Here is a 27,641-nt window from a genome sequence, read left to right on the forward strand (position 1 = left end):
TTCTTTTACATTTTTTGACATCATGTTCTAAGAAAAAAATCTCATTGCTTTCTCTGGAATAATTTCCGTTCCAGTGCTATTTGCCATCCTTAGATCAGACTTGGCAGGACTCCAGGCTCAGGTCAGGAGTCCTAACTCCCAGATCACTCCTCATCAATCCTTTTATTACATAGACCAAAAGTTTTCCTGAGCGTTTCTCGTCAACTGCAGTTTAAGATACCTGTCTTATCTTTTTGCAAAGGGCTTTATCATCATTCTATTGCCATTAAGAAGGGATTCTGGTATAATATAAATAGCACTTGATGGAAAGTTCAGAGATTCAGTTTAATATGATAAGTATTAATTAAATGCCTACAATGTGCCAGCTATTATGTTGCTCTCATGCTTACTTCTTAAATGACCTTGGTCAAGTCTTTTAACTTCCTGGGTTTGGGGTAAAAAGGTAAAATGAAAAGTCCCTGATATCAAGGAGTTTGCTTGATACTGGGAGAGAGGGGAATGAATGAGGATTTTCACAGTTAAGTACAAAATATACACAAAATAATTTTAAGGAGTCATTAATAACTGAAGAGATCAGGAAAGATTTCACATGGAAGTCAGCAATTGAGCTGAGCCTCAAGGGACCTAGGGATTTGAGAGAGAGCATCCCAGGAATTAGAATTTTTGCAAAATCATGGCGATGGGAAATTAAATATTGTATAGAGAGGAATGGGAGGAGGACATTTTGGCTAAAACATAGATTATGTGGGACAACTAGGTGGCACAGTAGATAGAGCACTGGCCCTGGATTCAGGAGGACCTGAGTTCAAATCCGGCCTCAGACACTGACAATTGCTAGCTGTGTGACCCTGGGCAAGTCACTTAACACCAATTGCCTCACCAAATTTTTTTTTAAATTAAAAAATAAATAAAAATAGATTATGTGACAGGGAGCAATAGGAAAATAATTTGGAAGGTTAAGTAGGATACAGGTTATAAAGGGCTTTAAAAGCAAACTGAAGGGTTTATATTTTATCCTAGTTATAATAGGAAGCCATTGAGTATCTTTTGAGTAAGGGGGGTGGGAAGAATGACTAGTTTCTTAGTAATATATTTTAAAAGCTTTATGGAAGATGAATAGAAAGATGAGAAACAGTAAAATTCTTTAAGATGCTGCTGTTATAGTCCAAGAAAGAGGCAATAAGCACTACAATAGGTGGTGACCATAGGAGAGTGGAAATGATGTTGTTAAGGTAAGAATCTATATTTGGCAGCTTATTAGATATGAGGCTTGGGGAATGAGGAAGAATAAAGTGTTGATGATGAGTGTGATTGTAAACATAGATGGTTAGGATAGTGGTAACTTTGACAGAAATAGGTAAGTTTGAAGGAAGAGTGGTTTTCAGGGGGAAATAATGTTATATTTAACCGTGCTGAATTTGAGATATCTGTGGAATATCCAACTATTGACTGTTTTTATAGCAATGGAGCTCAGAAGACAAAAAGTAGTAGATATTTATGTATATAAGGAATTCTACCACATAAATATGATAATTAGATCTTTGAGTGAAGATATAAAACAGATAATAATGTAGAAAGAAAAAAATATGACCTAGGATAAATACTTGGGGCATACATAAGCCTAAGAGGTGAAAGATGGATTATATTCAAAGCAAAGGAAACTGGGGAGGGATATTAGGTTGGAGGAGAGCCAGAAGATGTGAGAGAATAATGATATAAAAAACAACAGATGAAAGATTATCCAGGAGGATGGGATGGCAAACAATTTCAAATTCTGCAGAAACTTCAGGTAGGATATAGACTAAGAAAATGCCATAGGACTTAGCAATTAAGAGTTTGTTTAAAACCTTGAAGAAAATGTTTTCATTCAAGTGATAGGATTAGAAACCAGGTTGCAAGGAGATGAGAAGTGATTAGGTCAAGAAGTGGAGGTAATGAATGCAGACTTTTTATCCTAAGAGCTTGGCAGTGAATGGGAGAAGAGATGCATAATGTTACCTTGAGAAGATGGCAGGTTCAAGTAAAGAGTATTTTTTAAGGATGAGAGAAATCTAGGCATACATGTAGAGAGCAGGGAAGAAGTCAATGTGAAAAAGAGAGATCTCAGTTATAACTCTGCTACTCACTTACTATGTGACCTTGGGGAATTCCCTTAACTTCTTTTGGTCTCAGTTCCCCCATCTATGAAACAATATTTGTCCCACTCACCCCACAGGGTTGTTGTGGAGATCAAACCAGGAAAAGTATATAATAATTCTTTCATACACATTAAGCACTATATAGCTACAGAAGGTATCATACTGTGTTCCTTATATTAATTGCTAATTCTGAACTTTATAAATTAATTGCTATTACACCAGTTTTGGCAGTGAGAATTTATTATTAATTAATATTGTATACCAGTAAAGTATTGACCACATGTCCCCCTAAATTCTCATGGTTTCAAGGCTTCAGACCTCCATTGTCCTAAGATGAAAAGCATGTACCAAGAGAAGAGAGGGAGTACAAAGAGAGGGTGACCCTGGAGTGACTGAGGGTTTTATCTTCTTCAGATAGAGGCAGGTCATTATACATTGATCTAAGCTCATTGGTTAACATCATTCAGTTCCATTGATTGATATGACTTGATGGTGGTCTAAATAAAAATGAACTCTACAGAGTCTACAAAAGACCCTAGCTGAAGGGCAAAGTCCAGTATCTAGGTGTAGTTCTTCACTTTGCTAGACAAAAGAGTCTATCTCCATTTCTTTTGTTCCCTTGGGATTGTCCCAAAAGGGAGCTGAAGTTTCTGGAATTGGGGGAGAAAGAACTGAAACTGATCTCTGGATCCCCCTCCAGAAATCCATTGTTAATAATTATTTTTAACAATACTTTTTTAAGTCTGCTTTTGAAAAAAATGTTATAATTTCTATAAAGTTTTTGGGGGAAATAGGCAAACCTATGAAAGATTCCTTGTTTTCATTGATGGTCATTTTCATTGCCAGTAAGGCTCAAGACTCTTTCCCAGCATTGGAAGGACTTACAACCTGGATCAGGGGGCTAGCTCACCCAAAGAAATGGAGGTTCATCACAAATCTTGTAAAATAAAAAGAGACTTATTAGGAGAGAAGAATAATGTCTGGGGAAAGATCACCATGGTAATTGTCCCACTGGAGTAAGAGAAGACCTGGTCTTTTGTGTCTTTTCAAAACAAAGAAGGAGGAGGGAATTACAAAACATGAAGAAGTACAAAAATGGGGGCCAGATAACTAAGAGGAGATCGTTGATAATGGGGTATCATCAGAATATGCAGCATGCATCCAAATCCTGCATATCATCTTGCAGACCTTAGTATTGCTGCTGAGAATGACCTGGGTTGGGATCTTTAGGTTTCTTGAGATCCCACTGCTTTCCCATGACACTAGGCCCTCAGGACCTCAACCTTTTCTTCATCACTTTCATGCCCCTCAGGGAATCCTAAATAGTGTCTTCAAAATGAATAAACTACTTTAATGAAATGTTATATGGTAGTCCCTGGTGTCCAAATCATATACAACCAGACACTTAGATGAGCACATTGTAGTTACAGTCTTGCTTGAATCTAAATCTGGGACATGTTTTCAGATGTATTTATAACCACTCCAGTCCAGTCCACTCCATACAACTTGTTTTTGTCCCGTTCCTCTATCCATGGGAACCCTTCAGAAGCCTGCATTTTCTTGCCAGTATCAGAAAAACAGTCAGCACCATGGCCAGCAGTATCAAAGACAAAGTAACTGGCAGCTTAGCACTCAAGCAAAAGCAGGCAATGATAATTACTTCAGAATACTGAAGTGGGGGGTGAAGGACTGAAGGAAAGGGGGATAAAAAAATGTATAACTAAACTGACAGATTATTGTTCTTTTAGGAGATTTGTATTGTTAGCAAAATAAGGGTAAGACCCATCTCAGCAGCTGGGGCTTGAAAAGGACACTGGTACATTTATTTGCCTTCCTGGGGATAAGTCTTAGACCTAGAGCTGGAAGACCTCAGAGACCATCTAATCCAACCCTTTCATTTTACAGGTGGCATATTTGAAGCCATACTGGCATGAAGCATAAAAAAAGATTTGAACCCAAATCCCTTGATCCTAGAGCCAATGCAACAGTGGACAACCTTTTCTGACATAGAAATGGCTCTGTTCTTTTTCCCCTTAGTGTACTAACCACCAGAGAGACAGTTGGGTTAAAAAAACATATGTTGACATTCCTCTCTCAGGATTACAGAATATAACAGTTAGAGTACCTCTGTGGCCAGCCATACCTGACAAGAATCTCTTTTACAACTTCATTTTGAGTGATAAAAGAATGATTATTTCCTATAACAATCTATCCCAATTGTGGATAGCATTACTTGTTAGGAGGGTTTTGGTTTTGGTTTTGTCTATCAAGCCAAATCCATTCTCTACAACCTTTTCCCACTGAACCTCATACTGTCCTCTGGAACTAAACAAAATAAACCAAATCTTTCTCTTTCACATGATAGCCTTTAAGTATTTGAAGACAACTACTATGCCTTCCCATAGGAATTCTTTCCTTTAGATTAAACATCTTAAATCCTTTCAACTAATCCACATGTAATGTTGTCACAAGTCATATAAAACCCCAGGTTGGTTTCCTCTGGACAAATTCCAACTCATTCTTCAGATGCTTGTTTTGTTTTTTTTTATAACACCACTCAGTATGATTCCCATATGTTACAGAGTATGTCTGTGATAAGGCCTTTTGAAAAGAGCTTTGAGTGCATTTCTAATAAAACTCCCTGCGAGGAAGGATTATTCCATTTTTACAGCTAAGTTGAGCAAAAGATAGAATGCTGGATCTAGAGTAAGGAAGATCTGAGTTCAAATCCAGCCTCATATATTATATCTCCTAACTGTGACTTACGGAAAATCACTTCAACACTTTCTGCCTCAGTTTTCTCACCTGTAAAATGGTCATAATAATAACACCAACCTTTCAAGGGTGCTATGAGGATAAAATGAGATAATATTTTTAAAACACTTTACAAACTTTAAGGTGTATAAAATATTATTTGTTATTGTTATTGTTCTCATCATCATCACCAATAGGCTATTAATAAATGCTTGTTGATTCATGGCTATGTGTGGTAACACTTGTATAGAGGAAAGGGAAAACCCTACAATTAGAATCAAAGTGTCATCTTTTAACCCTCACAATAACTGTGAGATAAGGAAGACAGGAATAGTCATCTCCATTTTACAGAAGAGGATGCTAAAGCACATAAAGGTTGATTTAATTTCCCAAGGTCATACAGTAAGTCAACAGTAGAGCCAAGGATAGAGCACAATTCTTCTAACTTGTAGTTCCATATCCTTTTTCATTAGGGGATTTGTTGCATAGTACTATAACAAATCATATCCCATCTTTTTTACAAGTCTAGGCACTGCTTGTTTGCTTGTTTCTTTGCTTTTCTTTCCTAAACATGGAGCCACTGCAGGAACATTAAAACATAGCCATCAATCATATATCAAAACACGTAGATATAATAATACTAAAGAAAAGTCCAGCTGAGAAATCTGCTTCTTCCTAGTCAGTCTCCTGACCTGGACAAATTATCCTTTATCCATGCCTTCATTTACATGGAGCTCCAATCTGCAGCAGCAGCATAAGGTTAGTCAAATACAAATCAGCTAGGGGAGGGCTTATTCATCTTGAGCAATTTTGTGTTTTTCCTTCTTGGTAAAGCCTGAGTGAGGCTCATGAATAAGGGCTATCCATATGCTAATTCTGATCCTGCCTCTAGTTCAGGAGAAAGAAAATGTTTGCTGCTTTTTGAAATGCCTAGAGAGTGAATGAATACACCCCAAAGACAGCTGTTTGACCTAGATGTATCAGTACCCCTCAGTCAAATTCATCTTGGTGCATGTGTCATTTACCATCTTGTCTCAAAGATATGCTGCTTAAAGGAAAAAAGCAAACACTTGCTTGTTGATCAATTTTTCCCTCCATGAGAAGAAAAAAAATGCTCCAATGGATTTGTTATTTGGTGATGTTTGAAAACAACTAATGAAGGTTGTTAAAAATACAATCCAGAGGAACCTTTCCTTTCACTTTTTTTTTGGGGGGGGAGGGGGAGGGAATATACATAAAGGCTGTTGGCAATATTCTAGGGTAAGTTCTAATACCTTGTTGTAAATGCTACAGTTAGGTATCTTTTTTCTTTTTTGGTAGGCTAGAGACTGGACTGATGATTTTACAGTGTATTCCCAGATAAAGAAACTAGCTCTACCAAATGCAAGTAAGCACCTTTAGTACAATTTATAGCCTTAAAGAGTTGCCTGGTTACTGAATGATTTAAGTGGTTTGCCCAAGATTACACACCCTGTAGGTTTCCATGACAGAACTTAGACCCAGTTCTTCCTGGCTTAGAGGTCATATCTCTTTCCACTATCTCTTTTGTCTATATTGATACATGGTTCATATTCACTGCTAGTTCTGGCTTAAAACAGGGATGACTCCTTTTCCCTCAGTCATATCCTTCTTGACTCCATTGAGGGGAGTAAAGATTAAGTGGGAGAAGCTATATAGACAAAGGAAGCCTAAAGAGACTAAATGGGGTACTCATTGACCCTCAATCCCCATTCTGGAATCCACCATGAACTCCAGCATCTTAGTATCAAATATGTTTACTAAGAACTTTGAAGAGACAATGCTGTTTGAGATCAGGTTCAGCATGTAATTCTTGTTCAAAGAAATCCTAAAATGTTGAAGTAAGAGGTGAGAGAAACCTTAGCAGTAAGCAAGTTCAACTAATCTATTTTACAGATGAGAGAAATTAAGGCCAAAGACAAGAAACAGCTAGAGAGAGTGAATGAATACATCCCAAAGACAGCTGCATATAGCCACTTAGCAGTCATATCCTCACTTAGTAGTAGAGGAAGGATTAACTCTCAGACCCAAATTCTTTCCACTAAGCCATAATACCATCTTATAATCACTGTCAGTCTCAATATGTACACATTTGCCACTCCTTCTATTGGGTCTATTTTTCTCTCAACTTTTTCCTTCTTTATAAATTGTTGCTTAAGCCTAAATAGGATTAATATCAGGAGAAATTGCTTAAATTCCACCACCTTCATGACTCTTAGAGATGTAGGGGCTAGTTTGACAAAACTCTGATCAAAATACAATAGTCAATGTTGATGTCACTTCATCAAAATTAAAAGAATTGATGACTCTGGATTCAGAGGACCTGATTTCATATCCTACCTTTAAAACTTATTACTTGTGTAACCTTGAATAAATAGCTTTCTAGGCTTTAATTTCCTTATTTGTAAAATGAGGGGATTGGACTATATGACTTCTGAGGTCACTTCTGGCTCTGGATCTATGATTTTATGATCTTGTATGTTCAATCAATGAACAAGCATTTGATAAGGGTCTATTATATGTAGGCACTGGAAATGCAAAAATTAAAATGAAACAGTTCCTACCCTTTGAGGAGCTTATATTCTATTAGAAGGAAAGAAATAAATATTTATTAAGTACTTACTATATGTCCAGCATGGTGTTAAGCACTCTGAAATATGATCACACTTGAGCCTCACAATAACCCAGGGAAGGGGCAGCTAGGTGGCGAAGCGCATAAAGTACTGGCCCTGGAGTCAGGAGGACTTGAGTTCAAATCCAGCCTCAAACACTTGACACTTATTAGCTGTGTGACCCTGGGCAAGTCACTTAAAAAAAAAACAATAACCCAGGGAAGTAGGTGCTATTAATATCTCTACTCGATAGTTTAGGAAACTGAGGTAGATAAAATTAAATGACTTGCCCAGGGTCACACAGTAAGTATCTAAGACTGGATTTGAGCTCAGGTCTTTCTGATTCTAGGCCCATCACTCAATCCCCTGTGCCACTTAGCTGAGGCAAATCACATGTACATAAATCAGCATATATTCAGTATGTATTAAATAAATACAAGATACATTCTTTTGTGGAGGAAATATAATTAGGGAGTAAGGTCTGGTTGAGTATTCATTGGGAAATGTAGATTGTGTCAAAATGAAGTGCTGGTCAGTGGAGGAGGAAGGTGACCATGCCCTCTGATAGAGAGGAAATACTCCTGTACTTGCAGGATCACTAGAAGAGAATGTGCTGGGGGCGGCTAGGTGGCACAGTGGACAAAGCACCGGCCCTGGCTTCAGGAGTACCTGAGTTCAAATCCAGCCTCAGAAACTTGACACTTACTAGCTGTGTGACCCTGGGCAAGTCACTTAACCCCCATTGCCCCACAAAAAAAAAAAGAATAAGAGAATGTGCTAACACCATTTAGGGAGAGAATGATGAATAATGTGGTTTTTATTGGAAGACTTGATGCTGAAGTTTTTCCCTGTGCAGTTAGGCAAGTCACTTAACCCCCATTGCCCCACAAAAAAAAAAAAAGAATAAGAGAATGTGCTAACACCATTTAGGGAGAGAATGATGAATAATGTGGTTTTTATTGGAAGACTTGATGCTGAAGCTTTTCCCTGTGCAGTTAGAGGATCTGTTTTCTCCAGTATTTCCAGATCTCTAGGGAAAGAGAATGGAAGACAGACAGAGATAGTCAGGATTATAGTATAGTGCTGACAGTGTAGTAAGCAGAAAAAAAAATACTGGCTCTAAAGGTAGAGGATCCAGATTCTTATCTCACCTCTGATATTTGCTTACTACTTCTGTGACCTTACAGAATCACTCAACTTCTCTGGGTCTCAGTTTCCTGATCTGTAAAATAACAGCATTAGACTAGATGAGGTCACTTCTAGGTTCATATCTGTGATCATATGATCCTATGAGAAAAGGGGGCTGAAATGTTGAGCTACTGAAGTTTTGACACTGGAGGTTTTCTCAAATGGATGAGGGAAGGGTTTATGGCTATCTCTGGGAAATGTCTCACTCTTCTAAAAATTAAATATGATATGATATGATATAATACTCAGCAGGTATTTTCCTGGCTGGGACTATGTGGCTATGAACAAAAGATGAGAAAATACCTGAGCATCCCCCGAGTGTCAAATGAGTGTCAGCTTTGACTAGCAGGTGACTGATTCGAACAATGGGAACAGTGGGTCAAAGGATCAGTTCTGTGATCTTGCCTTATACAAGGAATGGGATTTTAACTTGCCTGAGTAGCCACTCACCACTATTCACTAGTAAGTGTTTTCTAATCACCATATTTGTACAATTATTCTGGTGGCACTTGCTATGGGGTGAATGGAGGGTTAAGTAGAGATTCAATTTCTTTCTCTCTGCTTCTTGTGACTTTGATATCAGGGGCCCCTTGAAAGCACTTTTCTACCAAAGGGTCTTGGTGCCACAGTGCCTTCTATGAGAGCAATGATATGGTTTGCCAAAGAGGGTCAGGCAAGTTCAATTGGAACCACTCCATATTCCAGAGTTTTAAAAGTTGTACTCTTTTACTCTCAGTTTCACTTTAGGAAATGTACATTAAATACTGAATAAAAGTACTTTCAAGGTCACAGTAAGGAGAGGAAAAAGATCAAAGATCCGAATGGAATAGAGGCAAAAAGCCAAACAAGTTATGAGAATATCCTTATCTGTAGCAGGGATTGTTAACTTCTCTGGTATCATGGACCCTTTGGCAGTCTGGTGAAATCTAGGGACCTCTTTGGAGAATAAGGTTTTTAAACAAATGAAATACATAGAAAAAATAGATTGAAATACAGTTATCAAATTATATTTGTTTAGGGGCAGCTAGGTGGCACAGTGGATAGAGCATCAGCTCTGGAGTCAGGAGGACTTGAGTTCAAATTCAGCCTCAGACACTTGACACTTACTAGCTGTGTGACCCTGGGCAAGTCACTTAACCCCAATTGCCTCCCCCCAAAATTTTTTTTAAAAATTATATTTGTTTAAAAGTTCACAGATGCCAGATTAAAAAGCAGTCTAGATTTGAAAGTTAACCCTGGATTGGAGGCAGAGAGGGAGATGTAGAGGCTGAAGACACTAGGCAGGTATACTCATACATGCTGAACTAGTGATTCCAGGTTGAGAGAGCTGGGAAGTCCTGCTTGACATACATGTTTGCTGGAGCGTAAAGCTCAAAACTATGGTGCCACTTGGTGGCTTGCCCAAATACAACACTCTGAGGAGCTATTCCACCCACATCTCCTTGTTGTCAGCCAGTCAATCAATAAATATTTATAAAACACATATTATGTTCTAGGCCCTATATTAAATGCTTAAGATACCAATAAAAAGAAGCAAACAAATAAACAAAAACAGTCCCTGCTCTCAAGGATCCCACACTATAATGCATAAGCAGTTGAAAAATGAATGTTGAAACAGTTTAACAACCTTCTTATCACTGATTTCACCACCACTTATTTTCAATTCACTGTCATTTGGATGATGCCATAAAATATCAATACTCATGTCAGTCTGAAGTGGGAAAAGCCAGAAAAAAGATGACCCAGGACCTCAAGTCTAGGCAGACCCACCAATACAGAATGATTGCCTGAGGATGTTTTGAGCAACAGGCAATAAAAAGAGATTCAGAAAGGAAGACAATCAGTGTTCAAAGACCTAGCAAGAAGTCAGCAATGAACAAATGTCTAGGCAGGCCATTGAGTGTGGGCTTCTTGCAGTTTGACAAAATGGTAATAGACATAGACATAAATTGGTATGTGTTTGGGTCAGATAGGTCCAAGAGTGAACACAGGTAGATGTCCTACAGTAGGACCATTGATAATGGGCAGGCAGAGTACAGTATCACAGGGATCTAGGGGCAGGAAGAATGTCAAAGGTCTAGGCAAGGAGGTGCAGCAATAGGTAAAAGTGGACATCCCAACAAGTCAATGTCTCCTGGTGTTAGGAGAATTTGGTAGTAGGCAGTGGAGTGGCAATTCAGGCAAGTAGAACTGGAAACTAGGTACAGGGCCTGAGATTCAGGGGCATGTAATGGTTCTAATCCAAGAGGAAGTAGTAAGCCAGATGGAGAACCAAAGAAAAGACACAAGTAAAAGGACAAGACTGAGGACCAGGTATTGGAACTAGGGCATGTACATAAAGCCCAGGATGAACTGAGGCTAATGTCAAATGCCTAGGACAATAAAAAAGGACTGGCGGTGGTGGTGGTGGTGGTGGTGGTAGTGAAAGTATACATCCACTCTGCAGAATGGATGGTGGAAAATTAACAGAACTGCTCATCTCCTATTATGCTTCCACTTTCTCTAAGGAGAAAAACCTTGTCACTGGAAATAGGAAAACAAATTTGAGAAGGAGGAAATTGAAGCCTAAGATGTTGGAGAGCATAGAAAGGCAGTACTTCCCTGTCTAAAATAAGTTCACACCCTTCATCCAGAAAGATGTATGCAGGGTACTGAAGGAAGTCACAAATGAAATTGCTGAACCACTGTCAGCATCCTTTGAATAACTGCAGAGAATGAAAAAAAAAAGGTGCAAGAAAACCAGAGATAGGCCAGTGCTATCCTAGTTTTCAAAAAGAGAAAAAGGGTGGTTTCAACAAATGATAAAACTTTGAATTTGATCTCTATCCCCAGCAAAATTCTATAGCTTTTTCATTTCTGAACACTTAGATAGGAAACAGCGACCATAAGGAAGCAGCTTGATTAACACTAAGAATGACTTCTGGAAAAATATCTCATCTCCTTTTTTGATCATTACTGGACAAGTTGGTAACTTTTAAGAACACTGTGAACATAGGGTTTCTGCATTTCAGTAAGGCATTTCAATGCCATCTCTTCTAGGGGTCAAAACAGAGACATCGATTAAGTGACATCAAAGGTTCCTCTCCATAATTAAAATAACTGACATTAACAGAGTACCCAAAGGTCTGCAAAATGCTTCCTCCACATTATTTCATTTCGACTTCTATGATAGCCCTTTTAAGTAGGTATGGAGCATTTAATCATCCCCATCTTACAGACAAGAAATCTGAGGTTCGAAGAAGTTACATAAATTACCCAAGGTCACACAGCTACCAAGCATCTGTTGACCATGGAGGGACTAAGTTTGGGGAATATGAGAAACACCATGGCAATAAGAGCTACATTTATTAAAGCAATGGAAAAGATAAGGGATGGGAAATATGTACTTCTAATATCAGAGGGAGGACCCTGAATATGACTCTGTAGAGTGGTTATATGCAATGTTCCCATTATCATGCTTTGTGTGTGTGGGGGGGGGGTTGTTTGTTTTGTTTTGTTTTGTTTTTTGGAGCAATGAGGGTTAAGTGACTTGCCCAGAGTCACACAGTTAGTAAGTGTCAAGTGTCTGAGGCTGGATTTGAACTCAGGTCCTCCTGAATCCAGAGCCAGTGCTTTATCCACTGCGCCATCTAGTTGCCCCCATTATCATGCTTTTGATATAGGTAACTGCCTCATTAAACTTGGCCACAGAAGCCTTTTTTACATGGAATTGAGTCCCTTGACTGGGAACCAGTTCAGCAATTCCACCTTATATAATACTTATTAACCAATGGTTCACATTGGCATATGAGGGCAAATAAGGAAATTCTACTATCTGGGTTCAAAGAGAGGTTACCATATGTCAGAAATCAAGAGAGCAATCTCTTGCTCAACCTGTATTTATTTAAATGAATCCAGAAAAATTTTCTGTCTGCTATTGTGATAACCAGGGTCCCCACCCCCTGCTGAGAAAGAATTCGAACTTTTTAAGGTCATCTTGACATCCTGGAAGTTCATGGACTGCCTGTGAGTCATGTCAATCAATGGTCTTGAATGCTACCAGCTAATTAGCTTGGAACTGTGTGTGGGGACCGACCTCTTACGGTTTGACAGGGGGCTTCTGGTGGAACTGGGGGTATTCAGTCTCTTGGATAGCTAGGTGAAGGCAGCATTGTCTCTTTCTCTTTGCTAACCCCTAATATACTTTAATAAATGCTTAAAAGCCTAAACTAAAGATCCTAATTTATAAGTAATTCCTAGCTGGTTTCTCACACACACACTGGGGGGCCAGTAAGGACACACACATTAGATTTTAATCATTATACTACGGTATCAATACTAGGAAAAACCCAGGTCCCCCTGACTTTAGGGCTACTACTCTATCTGCCTTACCATAGGGCCCTTCAACTCTAAGATTCCACAAATGTAAAATGAAGTTTTCTTGCCCTTTTCTTATTCTCTGCAAGTCTTCAAAGACTACTGGCAGTGGTATAGCAATTTCATTGGGAACTTCTCTAATAGTACAGTTAGGTGGATTTAAAATGACTTGAACAACTGGAAATCAAAAAGTGTTGAGGAAAAGCATTAATGTCAATCTACAAAGGGGAAGGGTCTCCAGTTGTGAGCCAGGGCTATCATATATTTAACATATTTATCAATTACTAAAATACTTATCACATTTTTCACTGACACAAAATTGTGAAACAGCTATATACTATATACATTGGTTGACAGAATCAGGACCTAAAATGAAACCTAGCAGAAAATACAGAAGATGTTTATTGGCTGGGACAAAAATTTGGCTTAGCATCTAGATCCCTTAGCTGATGGATCCCCATGTCTATTGCTTAGACATCTAAGCCAGAGTTCCTGACCCAAAGTTACCTGGACAGAGGTGCTGGCCTCAACAACTTACTCTGCTCTTCCTGGTTTCTGATGTCTGCCTAGCCAGTTTTCCTTGCCTAGTTTTATCCTTGCTGGGCCTTAGCCTTGAATCCAACCCAAGCTAATTAACATTTATTAAGTGCCTACTAAATTGCTGAGTATACAATTAATAAAAAGAAAGACAGCCCCTGCCCTCAAGAAGTTTCAAATCTAAAGGGAAAGACAACATGTAAAATGAGGCAGGAAAAAGGGTGTCACCAAAACTGTGGGGACCAATTTTTAATTGGGGAGTGTTAGCTAAGTGGTTCACCACAATATTGGGGCAAGGAAGGAGACAGCCTCCCTCAAAACAGAGCAGGATTTATTTAACAAGAATGAACTTAAAAAAACACACAAACAGGATCAGTAGGATTAAGGGAAAGGAAATAAAATGGGGAAAGGGAAATTATACAACCCGAACAACACCACTGCCAAGGAATCGGCTGAGAACACACAGCAGCATTCTGTCACCTTCCAGCTTCAAGCTAGAATGGCAAACAAACCTCCCTTCTTCCCAGCAGACTCCAGGCTGACCACACACAGCCCCCTAGCCAATTGGCTGGCCTCTCTGACAGTCATATGACTGCCCTCACTGGGCTTCCAATCATTATAATTTTGCCAGGCCCATGTAGGCGTCGGTGAGTGGTGATGATGTGAGGTGCCAGCGCCATGGCGACAGCTACAACCAGTGGGTGGAACACTGTGCCATTTGCAGAGCCTCAGAGGCCAGTGCACATGCTGAGGTTGTTTTTTTTTAATTCTATCCAAAAGATGGGGTCATAAAAACCTCAAATAACAATTAATTCTTTACAGGTGACAGGAGGCAAAACAAGACACTGAAGTTACCCAGCATGGAAGCATCTTATCCTATGGAATTGAAACTAGGAAGGGCAGCCAATATGAAGTGGAATGAGCTGGGAGTCCAGTTTCTGCCTTCTGTAAAGAAAGGCATTGGGAGGAGTTTGATATTCCACCCTGCTGCCCTTTTGGCAACTCTTGGAGGAAAGAGGAGGCTAAGAGAGGTGATGTCAACCAAATCTTGAGGCAACAGCCTGGCCATGAGATTAGAAGCTTTGAATTTATCCTGGCAGGGCATCTTGTTCCAGGAGGTAAAACTAGGCAAGGGAGCAAATGCAAAGTGGAGCCTCTGACTCCCTGACTCCTAAAAAAAGTCTGTTGGATTTTGATGTCCTATCCGACTCTAATATCTAGTGTTTGTATGAAAGGCAGACCTTTGTGTTCCTCGGGAGTTATCAATCACTAAGCAGGAATTAGTTAATCACTTACTATAAGCCAGACATTGTACCAGGCTCTAGGGAAACAGAGATAAAAATGAACCAGCCCCTGCCCTCAGGGAACTGACTTTCTATCAAGGACACTACATATATACATATAAGTAAATACAAGGTAGTTAGGGGACAAGCTGCATGGCCTCACTAGGTGCCCATTTATTCATCTATAAAACAGAGAGGTTAAACTAGGCAGTCTCTCAGATCTCTCCCTATTATTCTCTCTCTCTCTCTCTCTCTCTCTCTCTCTCTCTCTCTCTCTCTCACTCACTCACACACACACACACACACACACACACAGCCCTTTTCTATTCACAATTAAGTTTTTAGTGAAACCTTTAACCTAAATACCATACATATATCAACAACCCTACTACAATCTCACTTCTACTTCAAAATTTGAATATATTTAAGTGGATCAGAAGAGTATCAGCAAATCATGAGAAAAACATAGTAGATAATGTATAATTCTTTCCATTTCCACATCAACTGGTTGGAGAAGAGAATCGGTGATAGATAATGGGGATTACTGAGGCTAGAAGGGGTAGACCCACCAACCCTGAGCTATATTGGAGTGAGACTCTAAGTCTTTTCTTAAAGCAGATAGAGCTAATTCCTCTCTCCTGGACTAGAGGGCTATTCTCCTCAGACTTATGTCTGACCAAAGAAGAGATTAAGGAGAAGGGCACAGAAGCCCAAGTGGAAAGTAGAGAAAGGAGAATTGCCAAGAGAGAATTGATTGAGTGAATACAATTGCTACATCCTTATCAACCTCTTCCATAGCACTGCACTATCTTCATAGAGCACTCCTAAAAAATCAATTCCTAAAGTAAAATATTGGTAAAGCCAATAGTAGCTGTTGGTTTAGGGAGAGGAGGGTCTTCATCACTGAAAATGATCTTTCCTGCATGTCAGAATAGAAATTTCTCCCAAATTACACTTTTAACACAATTTCTAAACAGAAAACAGGCTGCATGTTAACAAGGCGCTCCTGGGATCACTTCTGGTTTATATTTGAAGAGTCTTGAAAAGTATCTGATAGTTATGCCACCATTTGAAAACTAGAACTGTGTGCATTGTGCCTCCAAATTCCAATTTTACTTTTCCCCCTTTAACATTACTCTATAATTCTTTTTCTTTCCAAAAAACATTTTTCCTTCCTTAAAGAATCTGAGAATTTTGTGTTGTTTTGAAGAGACTGTTGTTTCTCTCTTTGGAAAAGGACACAAATCTAAGTTATGATGTAGCTTCATGACTTTCATCAAAATGACTGCAGAAGATTTTCTTATTTTTTTCTTTCCAGAGGAAACCAAATAAACTAAGTTAACCTTCAGCATACCTAGAGAGACACCCAAGTTGCTCAGATGCCTCAAGCATTTTCATTGAAAATTATAAAAGAAAAACAGCCAATGATGACAGTCTCAATTATCACATAAAATTAGGATATGGTTTCTCTCTTTAAAATATATCTGATCTCGGCAGCTAGGTGGCACAGTGGATAGAACACCAGCCCTGGATTCAGGAGGACCTGAGTTCAAATACATCTTCAGACACTTGACACTTACTAGCTGTGTGACCGTGGGCAAGTCATTTAACCCTCATTGCCCCACCAAAAAACAAAAACAAAAACAAATAAAATATGTCTGATCACTTCTTTTTTTTATTCAAGTGTCTCCTGGCCATCCCTCTCTACCTGCATCTGATGTGGAGCTTTTCTCTAATGTCTTCATCTGAAGACTCTGAATGAGAAGTGCCAGTTTTCAGTGGACCCTTTCTAGTTTAAATTGAGCTTTTCATTTCTCAAAAGAATATACAGTAAGAGCTAAAGGAAAATGAGCCAAGGATTGCCTTCTCAGAAATGACTAAGGCCTACAGGGGAAGGAACAAGAAAAAAAGAGAAGCAAACATTTAAATGAATATACATGGATCAAGCAAGACTTCTGAGGGAGGGAAAGGTGAAATAGCTCCTTAGGGGACACTGACAAGGGAGCAAATGAACAGGAAGTATATGATAATGACTGAGCTCAGCTGTGTTTGTTGTACAGCATTTTCTTGCCACCCTCTTTGGGTTGTCACAGAAAGTATTTATTGGGCTCATTTACTAGGAGCCCTCTCTCCTCAAAGGTCCACTTGGACAAAAGACAGTAGAATCACAAATTTAGAGCAAGAAGAGACCTTAGCAGCCATCATGTCCAGTCCCCTCATTTTATAGATAAGGTACAGAGAAGTTAATAAATGACTTTCCTAGAATCATGTAGCTTGTAAGTTTCTGAAGCATGTTTTGATCACAGGACTTCCTGATTCCAAGTCTAATGCTGTATCCATTATCAATAAATAAAACACATTAAGTGTTTGGCTTATATTAACATAAAGTAAGCAGGCAATATAACCTAATAGGATGTGCCCTGAACCCAGAGATAAAAATTCTGGTCCTGGTTCTAGGCCTACTCCAAGCCACAGATCTTTAAACCAGTCTGGGGGTTGAGGTGACTTTGGTAAAGTCCCACCCCTCCCACATACTGTTAATGTAATTCTAAGGAAGGCATGTAACCTCTCAGGATAGTATTGATCTGCACTGGTAAACTTCTTCCCTTTATTGGGAGTTTTCTTCATCAATGAAATCACAGGTTCTCTACCCCGCCCAAAATGAGAATAATAATATTCAGTTTTTCTACCTTATAGTGTTATTTTAAGAACCTAATGCCATCTACTCAAAAACAAATTCAGGGAAATTGCTAATTATTATGAGAAGAAAAGGGTGGGGAGAAGGAGGGGGATCCAAAACAGTTTTTGAAATGATGAAATGTGGCAAGAAAACAGAAGGGAGAGATGGGTATAAAGTAGAATGGTTTCAGAGTTCACTGTCTTTATGTTTTAACTCAATGGTAAGCTTTGCATCCCAGCTGCCTGTCTTGAAAGACTATGGGGAAGGGATTGTTCTCCTGGAAATAAAATATTTTTAAAAGCAGAAACCAGCATTCTTTTCAAAAGATGTGCTAAACAAGATGGCAGAATGGGGAATAAAGGCCTATGATAGAAAAAGGAAAAATTAGACTCCTTAAAAAGCATCAAGGGAGCTTTATACTTATGAAAGAGAAATTGATGGATTTGGGGGCATTAAAAGGACCATTAAAAGACTGCAGGAAATGGAGCTAGGATGAAGCAGAGATATTATGTGGAATGAGTCACCCTCTACTATAGTTAAAGGCCAAGATCAAGTTCTGCACCAAAAGAGAAAATACCTTCCCAAGATAAGGATGTGGAAGAGGAGGCCACACAGCATTTCTTAGTTTTTGAGCACAACGTGACAAGAAATACATAAAGCCAGTTAGCCTTGCTTGCCAGGGATTCAAACTAAGCAACCTCCATTTACAAAGGAAAAATCTATCAGAAGGAGTAGGTCCCACAAATGGAACCCTCAAGCAAACTTTTTAATAAATCTGCTTGGCTAGGTAAAAATCATGAGGCATTGGGACACAGAGCCTCATGGAAGGGACACTGTACATAGAGACACCAGAACATATGAGGAAGCTTCTGGGAAGATCCTCTTCTATGTCCCACCCACTGTGTGTATTCCCAGAGCTCCAACTTTCTTTTCTTTCTCTACACTCTCTCCCTGACCTCATCAGGTCCCACGAGTTCAACTATCATCTCTATACAAACAACCCACAAATCTACAAATCTAGCCCTAATCTCTGACTCAGTCCCATATCACCCTCTGCAGGACCATTATGATCTCACCTGGGGAAGGAGCAGGGCAGAGGCAGACCAGAGAAGGCCTCACTTGGGAGAATAAGAGAATAAGGTGGAGAGAGGAGTTGGGACATAGACTATTTGATAGCTTCCTGGGACTTGGAGTCAGATGTGAGTTGGAATAATGCCTCACACTTGCTATCTATATCGCCCTGGACAAATCACTTAACCTCATTTCCATTATCTGGAGTTAATAATAACACCTTCCTCACAAGGCGGTTTGAGATTCAAATATATAATATGTGTAAAGTGCTTTGTAAACCTTAAAGACACTACATAAATAATATCTATTAGTATTATTATTTATGTAGATACTCTTCTGAAGAAGGCATTAAGTTCAGTGGTTTAACCTGCCAAAGGAGTAGGAAGGTTGTCAGTGCTCTTTAAATTTCAGAACCCTGATGAAAAGTCCTGCCTACTCCACCTCCAGTTTCAACTCTGAAACTCAACATCAGTCATGCCACTCATATCCATACCTTCTCTGTTTCCACTATCACTATCTTATTTTCATTATTCCTTGACTAGATCATTTCTACAGCCTCTCAACCTGTTTTCTTGCCTTCATTCTTTCCCTACTCTAATCCATCCATCACAACAATGACAAATTAAAGTTTCATATTTGGGTGTGCATGTGTATGTGTGTTTGGAGAGATTCAAAGAGACAGAGACATAGAGATGGACAGACAGAGGCAAAGTTGAAGTGTCCTGATATTCTACCCTTGGCACTGTTTTATCTGTGCAGCAGGCCAAAAGGAGAACTACATATATCACCTTATGAGATGCTTTTTGGGCATCCTCCTATCCAAGCAAAACCTTTTTCCCCAGTATACACATCATTGGCAGGGGGAGATACCTCTCTTGCTTCCTATATACAGGAATTACAAGCCAGGCTACTTGAACTCCATGAGGCAGGAGCAGCAGTACAAGCTGGCCCCTCAGACTTCTTACATGATTTGAAACCAGGAGACAGTGTATACATCAAAAATTTTCAGTGGACTAGTGGGACCCAGCCAGCTTGGGAAGGTCCTTTCCAAGGACTGCCATCAAAACCAGAGAGAAGGACTCATGGATCCATTGCTCCCACATAAAACTGGTACCAGCACATGTAGACCATTGAATTTCATTGTCTCTTATTCTTTCATGTGTATTTTGTTCTATTGATCTATCTCTCCAATTTTGAACCAATGCAAGACTGTTTTGATTTCATAATACAATATTAATTCTGGGAGTATTGTGCTCCCATGTTCTAAATTATTTTTTTCCAACTGATTATTTGATCAAATTCTATAAAGCATTTCCCTGGCAAATTGGTTTCCATGGCAAGTGTAAATTAATTCTAGAAGTATTATTTCTGGTAAGCATAAAAAAGAGGGGGACCGTTTGCAAAAGTTTTTTTCATATTCATGTAATCAAATTTATTATTGCCATAAGTAGGAACATATTTTGCAATATAATAATATGATGTATGCTATTTGGGGATTTTAGGTATAGAAATAAAAAATGTTCTAGAATTTAAAAAAATTAATTTTAAAAAGTCAGTTCAAATTTTACATGTGTTTCTTTTTTATGCTATTGCAACTATATTTTGAATTCAATAGTATGTGCTTATTTTCATAGAGATTCTTATTCTTTTAACTTGTATTAAAATATGTTCTGATTTTTCACAAAGGTAATTGTATACTTAGTAAAAAAAATTACTACTTGAAATTATTGCATCATTGTATATTATATTCTGAGTCAAGGCTCATTCACATTTTTTGCAATCGTTATTATCCTCAATTTTTAAATCCATATGAGACTTGGATTATGGGAATTTATCATTTAATACATTAATTGCCTTCATTCTGAGTTACCAGATGCCAGGATGCCAGCTGGCCAAGATGCCATCCAATCACAAGAGGAATACATACAAGAGCAGACATTGAACTGTCACATAAAAAGGAGACATACACAAAGACCAGGTAGTGCACTGCCTTGGGAAAGGCTGAGAAAATGACTATTGGCAAGAGTCAAGGTTGGATTTTCTTGGTTTAATTTTCTTCTACATGGCACCAGGGGTCTGGGCTATGCCATCTCATTCAACACCTGACTTCAATTCCCACTCCTATATGTCTGATGTCATGGACATCTCAATCCTTTGCATCTGATTAAACCTGACTCAGTCATTTCTCTGTTCTTTTATGGTACCCTCCACAATTATCTCAGGTGTCATGATAAATACAATGTTGGATTTGGCCTTGACATCTGCTACCAATTATATTATATTCTTTAATTTCTCATAATGGCATGAGGATAATTAGGCACATGATGCAAAAAGTGATGAAACAAAGATAAAAATTATTTTCTAAATTAATATCATGATTGTCTTCTCAATTTATTTTCCACAGGGAGGAGTATAGTAATATTAAGTTTTAGAGAATGTTTCAATTTTTTGTTTTTATTATATGTTTCATGTGTAACAACTGGACAATAACTGTAAAATCTCTAAAAGATTCTGAATTTCTTTAGACATGTTTTTGAGAACTCTTATTGTTTGGTTTGGTTATTGGCAAAGCTATTTAAAGTTTTGCTAAGTTCAATTTTGTAGGAAACTTTCCCAGCTGACTACCAGTATCTGAAACACCTGAGAGACTTTACAATCACACCCAAAACTCTATGGCTGAGACTTGTTATTTGATCATCAGCATCCACACATCCACACCTGAAAGACATTCCACAACTACACCCAGAGGACATCCCAAGAATCATCTGAGAAAAGACTCCCAAAGACTTAAATGGACATTTTCCTGTTTTCCTTTCCCCCATTGTATACACTGTTTATAATGTCCACTTACTAAAGGAGAGTGCCCTATTCAGTTTTTCTCTGTTTGTAATGTCCACCTGCTAAAAGGGGAGTGCCTCCTTTAGCCTCTGTTAATGCGTCACTCAATCTTTTTCTCTCTTTTCATTCCCTTTACTTTGTTAGTCATAAGTGTCTGTAAAGTTATTGCTTCATGTAAGGAAATGCTGTTTCTTCACATGAAGCACATGGGGGGAGTGTGAGAATCAGACTACTCCCACACTGCTGAGAAAGACATTGTGACCTTTCTGGGGTTTCAAGGTCATATTGGCATCCAGAAGTTATGTCTACTGCCTGTGGGTCTTGTCTATCAATGCTATCAGCCAATTAGATTGGAGCTGTGTGTGAGGATGGCCCTGCTTCCTGTTCCACAGGCAGCTTCTGGGAGAAGCCACTGGGGATCTCTGTCTTTTGGTTCTGGAACTGGCTGTTGGTGGGAAGACAAATTCTCACTCTTAGATAGTCAGATGAAGGCTGCTTTTCCTCTCTCTCTCTTGGCTAACCCCTAATACACTCTAATAAATGCTTAATGCCCAAAGACTGGTGCTAAAGCTTCTAATTTAAGGCAACCACACATTAAATTTTTAGACATCACAGTTAGAAATTTTAGGCTTAACAACAAAAAATAGAGAGAAGGATCAGTGGAATAGATTAGGCACACAAAACACAGCAGTAAATGAATATAGCAATCTTTGATAAACCCAAAGATTCTAGCCTCCAAATAAGAACTCTCTATTTGAAAAAAACTGCTGGGAAAACTGGAAAATAGTATGACAGAAAATACACAGTAGTAAAGGACTACAGTAATTTAGTTTTTTTATAAATCCAAAGAGCCAAACTTTGGGGGCAAGAATTTACCATGTGACAAAATTTGCTGGGACAACTAGGAAGCAGTTTGGAAGAAACTGGTATAGAAAAATATCTCACACTCTATGCCAAGACAAGGTCAAAATGGATAAATGATTTAGACATAAAGGTGATATTATAAGTAAATTAGGAGAGCATGGGAAATTTTAACTGTCAGAGCTATGAATGAGGGAAAAGTTTATGTAAAAGCAAGAGATGGAGAGGAGCATAGGTGTTAAACTTGAACGTTTTGATTATATGAAATTAAAAAAGGTTTTGCACAAATAACATAAATGTAGCCAAAATTAGAAAGAAAGCAGGAAACTTGGGAGTGGGGTGAGGGGAAGATTCAGCAGGTTTCCCTCATAAAGGTCTCATTTACCAAATACCTAGTTAACTAAACCAAACTTATAAAAATGAGTCATTCCCCAATTGATAAATGGTCAAAGGATATAAATAAAAGTTTTCAACAAAGAAACCAAAACTATCAATAGTCACAGGAAAAAAAATGTTATAAATCACTATTGTCAATGGACCAGAATCATCCTCTAAGCCGTGAATGTCCAGAGTCAAACAGAGCAGGCTAGAAACAGATGAATCAGGAATTAAAGAGAAGTTTTATTTTTAAAGTGAGGAAAATAGCTTGCAAGCAAGGACATATATGTCAGAGCCCCACCTCTAGTGGTGAGGCCCAAGGCAGCATGGGAATATCTTGATACTTATACTAGTGGCTGCACAGTGAGCTATAGCCCTGACATTGAGGGGTAACAGCAAGAATGTGATGAGTTTGATTTATCGCAGGACTTTCTGAGTTTATGTAGTGCTTGTCCAGCTCAAAGAACACCTGGTTAATTGTGTCATTCTGCCAGAGGGTGAGATCATCCAAGGGGTGGGTGCAAAGGATTATTATTTTTCCAAGTTCAAGGAACAGCTTGCTTGCTGAGCCTTGATTATGGAAAACAGGGAGTCTTCTAATATTGTGTCACTATTGATTAGAGAAATGCAAATTAAAACAATTCTGAAACACCACTTCATACATATCTGATTGGCTAACATGAAAGAAAAGGAAAGTGACAAATTCTGGAGGGGAATGCAAAAACAAGGACATTAATGCATTGTTGATGGAATTGTGAACTGCTAGAACCATTCTGGAGAAAAATTTGGAACTAGGCCCAAAGGGCTTTAAAACTGTGTATACCCTTTGACCCAGCAATACCACGACTAGATCTATATCTCAAAGAAATCAAAGAAAAGGGAAAAGCTTGTCTATATACAAAAATATTTATGGCAGCTTTTTTGTTGTGGCAAAGAATTGGAAATCGAGGGGATGCTGATCAATTGGTGAATATCTTTTTTATTGTGATGGAATACTATTGTGCTATACAAAATGATGAGTTGGATGGTTTTAGAAAAATCTAGGAAGACTTATATGAACTGATGCAAAGTGAAGTGAGCTGAAACAGGAGAACATTGTACACAGTAAGAGCAATATTATAACAATGATCAAATGTAAAAACCTTATCTGTTCTGATCAATAAAATGGTTCAAAAGAACCCATGATGAAAAATGCTATCCCACCTCCAGAGAGAGCTGATAACCTCCGAGTGAAGATTGAAGCATATTTTTTTTTATTTTTCTTCTTTTTATTAATGTTTTTTTGACAACATGGCCAACATAGAAATATGTTTTGCTTGATTTCACAAGTACAATTTATGTCACTTTACTTGCCTTCTCAATGTGTGGGAGAGAAACTGGTACTCAAATTTTAATATAAATATTAAAAATAAACAGATTTCTTCAAGATTAGTTTTTGAAAGTTAGTCTTTCTTAGCTTCTTTTTCATTCAAAAATTATTAAATTACTTCTTTTACTGACATTCATAGGCCCAATTTTTTCTGATGATTCAGTTTCTCCCTGAACATGTCATCCAGGTATTTTATTGACTAACTAATAAATTCATATTCCAGTGTAGCCAGTAGCCCACTCTCTTTAGAAAGTTAATCAAGCACCTTACAATGCCTTAATTGGACTGAATTCATACCCCAAAATTCCAGGAACAGAGAGCACCCAAGGGTATGAGGCAGCTGCCTAATATGCAATGAGGGGCACTGAAATACCCCCAAAGGCAGCCAATATGATGCTTAGGAGAGATAAAAGTCACTTTTTCTGGGTCCTGTGATTTTATTGGTTTAATAACCTCCTTCTACCAATGCAAATTTGCAACTATTCTACAACTTATAGTCTTAGATGGCTATCTGGGGTACTAAGATGTTAAGTAATTTGCCCAGGGTCACAGAGCCAGTATGGGTCAAAGTCAAGAATCAACTCGTCTTCGTGAGTTTGCAGTCAGCTTTCTATCTTCTTTTTGACAAAGCAATTACAAGTCACAAATACCCATGAATCACAGAGGTCTAGAAGGTAACTGGGGGCTTACTAGTCTAACCCTTTTTATTTTACAGATGAAGAAATCAGGGGAAACCTAGAAAGGTGAAGTGTCTCTGCTAAAGTCACATAGGTAAGGAAGTGAGAGAGGTGAAATTCAAACTCACAGACTATGACTCCTCTTCCCATGGCACTAACCTGCCTGCTATTAACCATCTAACTGTAAGATTCATCCATTCAGTAAAAAAAAAAAAAACACCTATTTTGCAAACATGCTAGGTGCTAAGTAAATAAAATTTGGTTCCTATCCCCCAAAAGTCTTTAATCTAGTAGAAGAGATTACACTCATTCATTCAACAAGACTTTATTAAGTATTTATTTTGTGCCAGACATTGTGCTAGGTTCAAGGACAAAAATGAAACAATCTTTGTTCCATGGAATTTACATTATATTTGAAGGGAAACAACATGAACACAGAAAAACAGATGTAAAACCTATAGAGTTGGTATAAAACATTTCTGGTGAGGAAGTCACTAAGAACTGGGAGTTCAAGATAGACTTCCTGTAGAAGGTGACTTGCCAAAAGTGACCAAAAAGCTGAGCCTTGACAAAAGCTAGGCATTCCATTAGGTAGAAGTAAGGAGGAAGAATTCTCCAGGACATGAGAAACAGACTGTTCAAAGGTATGAAGTTGGTATATCACATATGCAGAGTAGCAAGTAAACTAGTTCAGCAGAAAGGTAGAGTGTGAAAAGAGTAATGTCTAATAAACTTGGAAAATTAGTTCAGAGGCAAGTTGGGATGGCTTTACAAACCAAATGGAGGAATTTGTTCATTTGTCCAAGACAAAAAGGAAAATATTGGAGCTTCGTGAATAAGGAAAGATATATCAGACACTATGCTTTAGGTATATCCATTTAGCAGATGTGACATGGATAAAGTAGAGAAGAGACAAGAAGCAATTAGGCAGCCACTGCAAAAGTCTCGCGAAAAGGTGTTGAGCGTCTGAACTAGGCTAATTATGGTATGAGTAAAGAGAAGAGGATGGATGAGAAAGATATGGTGGAAGTAGATTCAATAAAACTTGACAACTTATTATATATTTTGGGCAAGGGAGAGGGAATAATAGAGAATGGTTTTGAGGTTGCAAACCAAAGTCTGGGAAAAGATTTTGGTTTCCTAGACAGAAAACAGGGCAGAAACAAAATAGAAGAGAGTGAAGACAGAAATAAAAGAGGAATTTAAGAGGTAAAGTGGTGCAGGCAAGATAATGAGTTCTCTTCAGGGAAGAGATCTATGATGATCACCTTAATCAAATTCATAGTCATAATAACAGCAGTAATGATGATAACCATAAGGCAGGGATTAGCAAAGTGAATTAGCAACTGACTACCTGGATGACCTTGGGCAAATTACCCAGGTTTTTGAAAATCTTTGCAGCTTTAGCACTATGGATGAAGAAGCCTCAGGTAAATGAATAATGGAATGAGTGGAATGAAATGTCTCTGTGTGCTTATAACAAGTGTTGTGACATTTAGTGCTCAGCAGACACACCAGGGTTGGATATGTAGATCTGGGAGTCCTTTCCCTAGAGATGATAGTTGAGCCCTTGAAAGTTAATGAGATCAATGAGAGAGGGTGGAAAGAAAAAGAGGAGACAGACAGACATAAGCAGAGACACATACAGGAAAGAGAGGAAGAGGGAGAGGAAAGGAGAAAGAGATCAGAATCAAATTGTGACTCTGAGAGAGAGAAGAGACTCTATGAAGAACATGGGAATAGACTCAAGCATAAGAAAGGGTCTCAAATAATGATTTATGAAAAGGAAATGCCAGATAGGTAGAAGAAAACCTAAGAGAAAAGAGAGTCAGGAAAAAGTAAGGCGGAGAGAGTGCATAAGAGGAAGCCGGGTGAACAATGTCAAGAGCTTCAGAGTCAAACTGATGAGCATGTAGCCTAAGGACCCAGTTTTCTTCAAATATAAAGTGATAATGACTGCCTTCCCTACCTCATGAATGCCTGTGGAAACAAACTAAAAAGAAAAACATCTGGTTGGCTGTTAAACAGACAAACATGAATTCAAGTTACCACACAGCTGTCTTTTTAGTGGAAGACAAGGCAAGAACACCTGAGACAAGAGTACAAATAGCCTAACCTTCAGGCAAATGCTATGTCCAGGGAACTCAGGGTGGCAGAAGTCTGATTCCTGACCAGACAAATGGTCCATGGTAGCACTTTTTGTCATCTTAGTGAATGCCTGCCTTGATGTCTCCTCATCATACTCATCTACATTCAGTTATCCATCAGTCAACTAGCCTTTATTAAGCATGTAGGAATACCTAGAGGAAAGATAAAAGTCCAATGATAATGCATGCTGCAGGGTGTGCCAATACACCCAGCTCACCCTTTAACCATGACTACATGTATAGTATTGGGGGACAAGCAACTGATTAAAGGGAATTGGCATCCATGAATTGTTGCATGCATCAACCTCCCCAAAGACCTGGAGGGAACTTGGGCCTCCAATTACTCCAGTGCTTAACACAGTACCTGAAATAGCCCAGGAGCACTGACTCATCAGGATGTCTTGTGTAGGTTGTTGTTTTTTAATTGATTAGTTAAGTTTCTCCAATAAAAGCCTCCTCTGATGCCTCACTGTGTCAAAGAGGTGACAGCTGGGTTCTTAAAGGCTAGATCATGGTTTGTTGTCAATACCTGGTTCTGGTATTGTAGTTGAGTTCAACTGACCCTCATGGTCAAGGCCTTACTGTTATAGATATGTTAGCCTAGACAGGGCTAATGAATATTAAGAAAATCACTGGGCCATGTTTCCATCTTATTAAATCTTATTAAATCCTGAAACTTGTAAAAATTAAACAAACATATCATGCTCATATCTGTTGTTCCTCATGTCAATTGC

Source organism: Dromiciops gliroides, chromosome 1, assembly GCF_019393635.1.
Source record: "Dromiciops gliroides isolate mDroGli1 chromosome 1, mDroGli1.pri, whole genome shotgun sequence".
NCBI classification, from domain to species: Eukaryota; Metazoa; Chordata; class Mammalia; order Microbiotheria; family Microbiotheriidae; genus Dromiciops; species Dromiciops gliroides.